Source organism: Gymnoscopelus microlampas (assembly GCF_963454915.1).
Source record: "Gymnoscopelus microlampas genome assembly, chromosome: 21".
Taxonomy (NCBI): Eukaryota; Metazoa; Chordata; class Actinopteri; order Myctophiformes; family Myctophidae; genus Gymnoscopelus; species Gymnoscopelus microlampas.
This window is the reverse complement of record NC_139958.1, coordinates 5,432,740-5,443,595: the sequence shown is the minus strand read 5'-3', so window position 1 is coordinate 5,443,595 and position 10,856 is coordinate 5,432,740. Positions and strand designations below refer to the sequence as shown.

Genomic DNA, 10,856 nt, shown 5'->3' with positions numbered 1-10,856 from the left:
CAGGGTGCTGTGTTCTCTGAACCAGTGGTTCTCAATCTTTTTCATGTCAAGGACCCCCCCAAAATGATATGTATTTGGCTGCGGACCCCCATCTCTAAAATATTGATATATTTAAAAAATAGCCAAAGTATAAAATATGATTAAAAGTGGTTAAAATGATTGTGACGCTATATTAACACATTTTAGCTGGGGACCCCCTGGTGCCACCCCAAAGGACACCTGGGACCCCAAGGACCCCACTTTAAGATCTAATGCTCTGAACTATACATTCATAACAATGGCCCTGATTCATAAAGGGATTTGCGACCATATTTTGTACGTACCGGCATTTAGGACAAGTCGTACATATCCACCTGATGCATAAAGATTTTTTGGTCTGTGTTTTGTGCGTCAGGTGCGCACGTTCTCAGGTCAGCCCCGAGGCTGGCGTACCAGGGCTGAAATGTGCGTATGTCTTTAGAATGCTTTATTCTTCATGCCAAAATCAATTACAACAGTGGCAAACCTCAAATAAAATATATATGTGCCCAACATTTGTCAACACATAAAAAATAAAAAATAAATGTCAAACGATGTATTGCTTGTAGCCTATGCATAATATAGACATGATGTAGATTCCACCGCTTTTTATTTATTTTCCATCTCAGCCAAAGTGTCACGTAATAATGAAAATAAGCTATGATGCCTTAATGAAACTGCGGAGGGACTGACTGCATCAGTGTCCGTGTCGCGGTATTAATTTGTAAAGCCTACTCCCAGCTGGCACGCGACGTCCGTTGACGTTGATTTTTGGTTGGATTTAGGTCGTGACGTCAGCTAACCAAAATCCAACGTTGGACCAACGTCAACTTCCAACGTTGTATCAACGTATTAATTTGACGTCAATTGACGTTGATATTTGGTTGGTTTTAGGTTGTGTTGGTAACTGACCAATAACCAACGTCTATTCAACGTAATATCCCAACGTCATGTTGACGTCGAATACTGACATGCTGTTGTCGGATTCTTGACCAAACCTCAATGTCTGCCCAACGTTATTATGACAACGTCCACACAACGTTGCAGTCTAACATCATTAGACGTTGATATTTGGTTGGTTTTAGGTTGTGTTGGTAACTGACCAATAACCAACGTCTATTCAACGTAATATCCCAACGTCATGTTGACGTCGAATACTGACATGCTGTTGTCGGATTCTTGACCAAACCTCAGTGTCTGCCCAACGTTATTATGACAACGTCCACACAACGTTGCAGTCTAACATCATTAGACGTTGATATTTGGTTGGTTTTAGGTTGTGTTGGTAACTGACCAATAACCAACGTCTATTCAACGTAATATCCCAACGTCATGTTGACGTCGAATACTGACATGCTGTTGTCGGATTCTTGACCAAACCTCAATGTCTGCCCAACGTTATTATGACAACGTCCACACAACGTTGCAGTCTAACATCATCAGACGTTGATATTTGGTTGGTTTTAGGTTGTGTTGGTAACTAACCAATAACCAACGTCTGTTCAACGTATTATCCCAACGTCATGTTGACGTCGAATACTGACATGCTGTTGTCGGATTCTTGACCAAACCTAAATGTCTGCCCAACGTTATTATGAGAACGTCCACACAACGTTGCAGTCTAACATCATCAGACGTTGATATTTGGTTGGTTTTAGGTTGTGTTGGTAACTAACCAATAACCAACGTCTGTCCAACGTATTATCTCAACGTCAGTTTGACGTTGAATACTGACATGCTGTTGTCGGATATTTGACCAAACCTCAATGTCTGCCCAATGTTATTATGATAACATCCACACAACGTTGCAGTCTAACATCATCAGACGTAGATATTTGGTTGGTTTTAGGTTGTGTTGGTAACTAACCATTAACTAACGTTTGTTCAACGTATTATCCCAACGTCAGGTTGACGTCGAATACTGACATGCTTTTGTCAGATTTTTGACCAAACCTTAGTGTCTGCCCAACGTTATTATGACAACGTCCACACAACGTTGCAGTCTAACATCATTAGACATTGATATTTGGTTGGTTTTAGGTTGTGTTGGTAACTGACCAATAATCAACGTCTGTTCAACGTATTATGCCAACGTGCTGTAGAATACTGACATGCTATTGTCGGGTATTGTGACCAAAACCCAATGTCTGCTAAACTTCATAATGAAAAGATCTCCTCAACATTCAAACCTCATTAGATGTAGATATTTTGCTGGGTTAATGTGGCTGTTACTTAAACAAAATCCAACATAGTCTGGCTGTAGAATATGGACAATAAGTACTGAAGGTTGTGACATAGAGTAATGATCTAGCATCTGTTTAACCTGCAATAGTCCAACCAGAGCAATTGGTAGCTGTTTCATCTGTGGTTCAACTATATTCTTCCAGATGAGCTACAGGGCCACCCCATGGCCCAGAAAGGTGTTTGTGCAGTTCTATAACCCTCAGCCTTTTCCAGATAACTGAATTTGACTTTCAGACAAATACCATCAAGTTGCTCCTGGGGCACATGCCAGCATCCCACCTATAGTGAACCTGTGGCTGTATATGAGACTGATTAGCTACAGGTTTCTTTGCCAGTGTGGATTTAGAGCCAAGGCAACATGGTTAAGGCCAGTTATACCTTTTCCCTTACGCTTTAGCAGATGTTAGTTGTCGGTGATCAGCCAGCTGCATCTTAAAGGAATGCGACCGACAGTGAGGTAGGTAGACAGCCATGTCAACTCTTTATCGTCAATAATTTGCCCTTAGTTTGCTTCAGGAGACCTTCCTTAGTTCCAGAGGGCAAATTCAGTTTCAGCTTATGGCTGCTCAAATGTTTTATGTTGAGCGCTTGGGGTGGGTGGACTGTAGGGGTCCACCCCTACAGTGTCTTGCTCAGGACACTTCGCCCCATCCAGGGCCTTTGAGGCAAACCGGGGACCTTCTGATTATCTAACCAGTAACCTATGCTGCCCTAAATAATAAACCCATATGAAAAGAAATGCATCAATACATTACAATGCATAGACACCGGCCTACCTCAAAACCAGGGTCTTCCTTAGTTGTGACATATGGAGCAAGAGTGTGTGACTGTGACACCATTTATCATCCACACCACTATGTATGTACTACTGGGTGGACGGAAGGGCGGACAGATGGACAGACAGACAGACAGACAGACAGACAGACAGACAGACAGACAGACACTTTTTTTGTTACCCTTTCAGCCTAAATGCATGACTGTACCTCATGCTGTTTACATTTCTGACTAATAAAGTAATCAATCAATCACAAAAAGTTAAATAATTGTTTGCCCTGATATGTAGTGGAGTAAAATAATAAAGTATCAAAAGATAGAAACACACAAGTGAATTTAAAACATACAATGCTAAGTACAGTACTTGAGTAAATGTACTGATTTTCACCATTGTTCATGTTTCATAGCTGTTGCAGTTCTTTATTTTTGCATTATATTAATTGCTAATCAAATAAATGATTGAGGGAAATATTTCACTTTTTGCATTAGGCCTACAGCATAATGCCATATGACACATACAATGTAAACTGACATTTAACATAATAACATCGGGCAGACATTTAGGTTTGGTCAAATATCCGACAACAGCATGTCAGTATTTGACGTCAACCTGACGTTGGGATAATACGTTGAACAGACGTTGGTTATTGATTAGTTACCAACACAACCGAAAACCAACCAAATATCTACGTCTAATGATGTTAGACTGCAACGTTGTATGGATGTTGTCATAATAATACATTTCAAACTGGATTGTCAAATGTCTCCTCAAATCACTGAGCAGTATAGCAACGTTCTGCTCTTTCATTGGACGAATCATTGGACTTGTGGGTGGGACCACAGTTGTATAACACCAGACTGGGCGGGGCAACAGTAACTGCTGCAGGAGCCTGCAGTTTGAATTTGGAGGGAGAGAAGACAGGAAGAGATACTTGTTTGTGCATGGAGATGTTTTTTTGACCATCCCAGGACTTCTAGAATCACAATCTTTTGCACAGGTGAGTTCATAATTAATTTCCTTCTAACTTGAAATGAAATATTTGACTGTTTGTTTTTAAAATAAAGTTCTACATTCTGTTTATGACCGAGTGAGGTGATTTCTTCATATTGCAAATCAGTCATGCTTTGTTGTTTTCTTTTTCTTTTCCTTTTCTTTGCATGTTTTTGAAACTGGCAGCATTGTTTGAGTAAATCCTTTGCCCAAAATGATTACAGTACCTGCCTTTTGTGGCAAAACAGTGGGAACTAGAAAGAGGCTATACTGCATTAACTAGATGGACTGATCCCCATTGCTTTGTGTTGGTGGCTTCACTGGCTTGGTGCTGCTGAGTTAAACATTTGAATTGCAGCTTTTAAAGCTAATGTCTTATTTTAGGTGAAGTTCTGTTGTTCATGCATGATTCATGTTTTCAGTTGGGAATGTGTGTTATTGAAGGGTAAAAGCTCACATGCCTCACAGCCTGATTTTTGTGTGAGACAGTGCAGTGTAACTAAAAATCAGGCATAAGGGTTGGTTGCATTTGAATAGCCTTGTGTAGCCTTTATCATAGTTTTGATTATATTAGCTTGTAAGACATTATTTTCAGTCTAATATTGGCCAAGCCTAACAGTAAAGCCCACCTAAAAAAAAATAAACATAATAGAGGAATGTAAACACTATGTTGAAGATTGATTGGTAAGTAACCAATCCCCAACGTCTGTTCAATGTATCATGCTGACGTCATATTGACATAGAATACTGACATGCTGTTGTCAGGTATTGTAACCAAAAACCAACGTCTGCTTAACGTCATTATGCTAACAACCACACAATGTTAAATTCTAACATCATTAAGCGTTATTTTGTTGTTGTTTTTAAGTTGTGTTGGTAAGTAACCAATACCCAACGTCTGTTCAACATATCATGCTAACGTCATATTAACATAGAATACTGACATGCTGTTGTCAGGTATTGTAACCAAAACCCAACGTCTGCTTAGCGTCATTATGCTGACGTTCACACAATGTCAAATTCTAACAACATTAAACGTTGTTTTTTTGTTGGATTTAAGTTGTGTTGGTAAGTAACCAATACCCAACATCTGTTCAACATATCATGCTAACGTCTTATTGACGTAGAATACTGACCAGCTGTTGTCGGGTATTGTAACCAAAACCCAACATCTGCTTAACGTCGTTATGCTAACGTCCACACAATGTTAAGTTCTAACATCATTAAATGTTGATTTTTGTTGGTTTTAAGTTGTGTTGGTAAGTAACCAATGCCCAACATCTGTTCAACGTATCATGCTAACGTCAAATTGACAAAGAATACCGACATTCTGTTGTCGGGTATTGAGACCAAAGCCCAATGTCTTCTTAACGTTATGACGTTAACGTCTACACAACGTTAAATTCTAACGCCATTAGACGTTGATATTTTGTTGGTTTTAATTTGTGCTGTTAAGCAACTATAATACAACGTTTTCTCAAAGTTTTTTTCATTTCTGAGGAATGTAAACATTATATTGAAGATCTATTGGTAAGCCATCTTAAGTTGAAATATTGAAGTAAGTCCTGTACAGTTGAATGGCCCAAACAGAGTGAAGAACAGTTAGTATTTTGCCATAACCGATACTTGATATACAGTAGCTGATAATGAAGTAGGTGTACTGTAGGTTTGATAGCTGTCGTTTTCGACGCTGTTCCAGCCCATATTGAATGTAAATGTCCACAGATGTTTCGGAAGGCAGAGGTAGCCTATCTAATCTGTTTTTGTGTGTGTGTGTGTGTGTGTGTGTGTGTGTGTGTGTGTGTGTGTGTGTGTGTGTGTGTGTGTGTGTGTGTGTGTGTGTGTGTGTGTGTGTGTGTGTGTGTGTGTGTGTGTGTGTGTGTGTGTGTGTGTGTGTGTGTGTGTGTGTGTGTGTGCGTGCGTGCGCGTGTGCTACTTCAGCTTCCAAACACCTGTGATCAAGACTTGGTGAGCCTCCACCAAGTCCGAAGTAAGTATAATATCAGGGCGTTAATTTGAGGGGTAATATGCTTTAAATTGGTTGTAATTTAAAAATATATATTGAATTAGATGATTCAGGTTTCCCACGGTAGTGACTTTCCTGGAACATTTTTAATTGAGTTATAAATTCCCACAGGGCTGTGGGCACCCTGATGATAGTTTTTTGACACAGTTAAACATAACAGGCACAGATAAACTAGTAAACATTAGTCTACAGTCAGCAGTGTAATGTAAAAGCAGTCTTACAGCGTTAATATTGAAAGGGTAGGGATGTGAAGTTTCACTCAACCAACGATTCGATATAATTCACCATACTGGGTTCACAATACAATTTCTTCTTGGGTTTTCTCTGAAGTAGTTGTGCCACGGCATGAGGCCATTGTGAGAAGTCTCTATCTTGCGTCAAGTATATTTTTCATTCATAATGTGTTGTGTATTTCTTATTTTCATGCTAGATGTGGTACATCAAGAGGTGGAAGGTCCTCTCAAGTAGAATACATCGGGTAAGTACCTCCACACTGAACTTCACTATTATTTGACAATAAAGCAACATAATTTTGATTTGAAACAAGTTTGATTTTTCACCGCTATTAAAGGCATCAGGTTAACGGCTATAAAAATGAGGCATCATCTACAGTATATGAATAGTTTTGATGCGATAGCATCAATATATTCTAAAGAAGTATTTGTATAATTTATTCGTCATGTCCCTGGTGTTTAAAGACCTTAAGAGGTGTAACGATAGAATAATATCTTAGCTGTCCACTTAATATGGCATTTTCCTTCCTGTGACTTTTACCATACTCTCAGGTTGTCATGGTTGGAGACACAGGAGGTAATTCATTGGATGATGCACCCAGAAGAATGATGCCGTTCCTCATGTCACATGAATTGACACCCCAGTACAACCTTTGTTGACATCATGGCAAGAATAAGTCCCCGGGGCCTGTGTCTTTTTGACGTTGCATATGGTAAGTTAAACATTTTAATTGCCCGATGTAACTTTTCCTTGACCCTTCCGTTATCTTTCAAATTCAAAAAGGAGTGCTACAAAATGTTGATTCTTTTTATATACGTTGGCAGTTATGCCTAAGTTCAAGAGTTTGGAATCACTGTGAAAATTAAGTAAGTACAGCCAAGACACTGATGATAATAATAATAATAATAATAATAATAATAATAATAATAATAATAAGGGTAATAATAATAATAATAATGGTAATAGTAATAATAATAAGGGTAATAATAATAACTTACATTCTTCAACATTTCTGTTCATTAAATAATCCACCAAGTGCAGCAATATCTTTAAAGACCTTAGGCATTCTAGATGTCATATTCTCTAGATATCCAGGTCAAATTTCACCCCATATTTTCAGTAGAATTTGCCGTACTTTGAGACTGGTTTGTATAAAACTTCTCATGAACCTTACGGTATAGCTGTTCCCAACATAGGATTTAGATGAAGCAATTGTGATGGCCCTTCCATCAGAGACAGTACTCATATCTGCAAACTCAGTTAATTTCAAAATCATAATTTCTCACTGATTCCAAACTTTTGAACAGATATCTGTCAGTCAATAAAGATGTTTCATAATGTAAAAATCAAGTTAGAGTTATTAAAATAGCTTATTTCTGTCATTTATCTTTAGGGGAACTAAAGAAGAATGCAACCCTCAACAAATTAAACAGAATGATGCAGAGAAGACTCTCCAAGTGATTTACGGGAGCTCAGTGTTATTTCTCTCTCTTTTTAACGTTTTTGCCCTTGGTGCATATGTTATAGACATGCCTCAAAGAATGCACTTCATTGTTTTTATTGATTTGTACTGTTTAGTTATTTTAAAGTTTCACAAATGGAATCATTTTCCTACAAAGGCACTTTGGGCTCTGAACCTATTCACCAAACCTGTAACTGTTTGGACAACAATATGACTTGTAATTTCTGTTTGTTTATACTACCTATTCAAATGTGCCAATTACAAGTTTAAAAAATATTTAATAATGTTGTTTTATTAAACTTTGTCAAATAATATTGTCTGATATTGTATTTTCACCTTGGTAAAACTTGACACTGAAACAAGATGTAATTTGTTGTTGGTTGTCTGACGTCGTGATGATGAGATATCGACGTCAAAATGACGTCTGGAAGATGTCCTGTTCCCACCGCCCACTCAGTGGGCACAGGATGTTATTTTAACGTTGATATCTTGTTGTGACAAGATATCTACGTGACAAGGTAACTCTGGAGGTTGACGTCCTGCTAATGTTGGATTGACATTTTATTCTCAACTAAAATACAACGTGATTACAACGTTAGAAATATGTCATATTTTGATTGTACTCTAACGTTGAGCCAATGTTGTACTATGACGTCAACCCGATATAAATTTTCAGCTAAAATACAACTTGTATCCAACGTTGGGAGTCTATAACCTTTAATCAACGTCTACATAACATGAGAGATTGACGTTAAATCAACGTTAGTTTAAGATGTCAAACCAACGTCAGTTTATGACGTCAGACAAACGTTAGGTTATGACGTCAGACAAACTTTCATTTACAACTAAAATACAACTTGTATCCAACGTTGGGAGTCTAACCTTTAATCAACGTCTACATAACATCAGAGATTGACGTTAAATCAACGTTAGTTTAAGATGTCAAACCAACGTCGGGTTAAGACGTCTAACCACGTTAGGCTATGACGTCAGACAAACTTTCATTTACAACTAAAATACAACTTGTATCCAACGTTGGGAGTCTAACCTTTAATCAACGTCTACATAACATCAGAGATTGACGTTAAACCAACGTCAGGTTATGACGTCAGACAAACTTTCATTTACAACTAAAATACAACTTGTATCCAACGTTGGGAGTCTAACCTTTAATCAACGTCTACATAACATCAGAGATTGACGTTAAACCAACGTCAGGTTATGACGTCAGACAAACTTTCATTTACAACTAAAATACAACTGGTTTCCAACGTTGGGAGTCCAACCTTTAATCAACGTCTACATAACATCAGAGATTGACGTTACATCAATGTTAGTTTAGGATGTCAAACAAACGTCAGGTTATGACGTCTAAACAACGTTGGGTTATGACGTCTAACCAACGTTGGGTTATGACGTCAGACAAACTTTCATTTACAACCAAAATCCAACGGTCATCCAACGTTGGAGTACAATGTTGGGACAACGTTGTACTGACGTCGCGTGTCAGCTGGGCTGTAGGCTACTGTATATTGATCACATGAACGCCACACACAACAGCCTAATAAATATTACCATCTGATGAGGAAAAATAAAGTGGATGAAAGCTGTGTCCACCATTCCCCATTCCGACGTAGGACAGTGATATCCAAAATGAACTAATTTAATCAATAAGTAATCAATAAGCTCTGGTCCATAATCGGATAGCAGCGTTCCACTTGTATGCCCTGGATTTATTTTCAACATCATCTTTTTGATAACGTGAGCAATGTTATATCCTTTCCAGGTTATTAGTCTATTATTTGCTGCCGGGGTTAAACCTTGTAAACATTACTCATTACGTTCAGCTGATCCATCGTGCAATAGTGGGACTCGCTTCCAGACAGATCAGAATGATGTTCAAGTTCTCTGTCAGTGTCAAGGCATTGCGGCCGGGCCGACAGCTGTAAGTTTGGACGAGAAGTTAAACTCCGGTGTTGCCAGATTTTGTGAGAGAAATAAGCAACCAGGTCTATGAAAATAAGCCCAAAAGAAGCAACTGGCACTTAGGCCATTTATTATAAGCACTTTAATTAAACCGTTGTGAGCTTGTAGATCTGCTATATTTAAACAAAAATCTTGTAATACAATGTGGAATATTTGGAAGATTTTTTAAACATTCTAACAACACAAATCTGCCTCCAGCTGGCACAAAACATTTTCAGATGGGGCTTATAGGGATAAATTAGCCTACATATTAACTTGGGGTCCATGACATAAAGATATTTGAGAACCACCGGTTAAAACAATTGAACAATTGTGAAGCAAGCCCAAATAACCAACTACACTTTAGAAACAAGCCCAAAAAACTGCACCCCACTTCTACCAATATTTACAAGCAACTTTACAGAAAAATAAGCGCAAATTCGCTTATAATAAGCGGACATGGCAACACTGTGCCGTAAAGTGACGTTAAAGTTGGATGCTGTTGGATGCAGACTTCGAGATTAATCAGATCCTACACCTGGTCATACGCACGTCTCTGTCATATACGACACCCCTTTTGAATCGCACGTCCGTTAGTGAGTACCAGAAATACGACCTCCTTTAAGAACTTCATTTACACCATATTTACGACCCTCGTTATGAATCGGGGCCAATGACCCTGCCATAGTGTCATTTATTACCCCTATGGAAACCTTTGTATGAGTTATAATATGTGGCCTATTATATGTCAACTTAAGTTATATTGCTGTCAGGCAGAAACCTCTACATATTTTAACTTTTTGTGTTTTTTTTTGGAAATGAATGCCCTACTTGATCATACTACAGCTTATCAAAAATAGCAGATCTACAAGCTCAAAGCTTGTTTTGAGCTTGTCTTCTGCAGTTTTTGCCATTCCACCCGACAGAGACGATATTATTTTCTATTGTTAGTGACATCTTGTAATGGAAGCCATAATATATACTGTACGCCAGGATCGTATAAAGCAAAGTACAATCGCTAAGGAAATCATCATCATGTTGATAACGGCTCAGCACTGTCCAAACAAATTAATTTCAAAGCAACAGAGGAAAAGGTCAAGAAGCTTATTTAATTTATTCTCCGTGTTATTGGTCACAAATGT

The 10,856-nt window shown here is 38.2% G+C and overlaps 1 long non-coding RNA gene across 1 annotated transcript; it reads left to right on the top strand.

Annotated features, from left to right (window-relative positions):
• Positions 1 to 3,942: 3,942 nt before the first annotated feature.
• On the top strand, positions 3,943 to 8,055 carry LOC311038201. The gene is made up of 5 exons (XR_014600023.1): positions 3,943 to 4,034; positions 5,969 to 6,017; positions 6,484 to 6,531; positions 6,839 to 6,999; positions 7,681 to 8,055. It is a non-coding gene; the product is annotated as an uncharacterized lncRNA (long non-coding RNA).
• Positions 8,056 to 10,856: the final 2,801 nt, after the last annotated feature.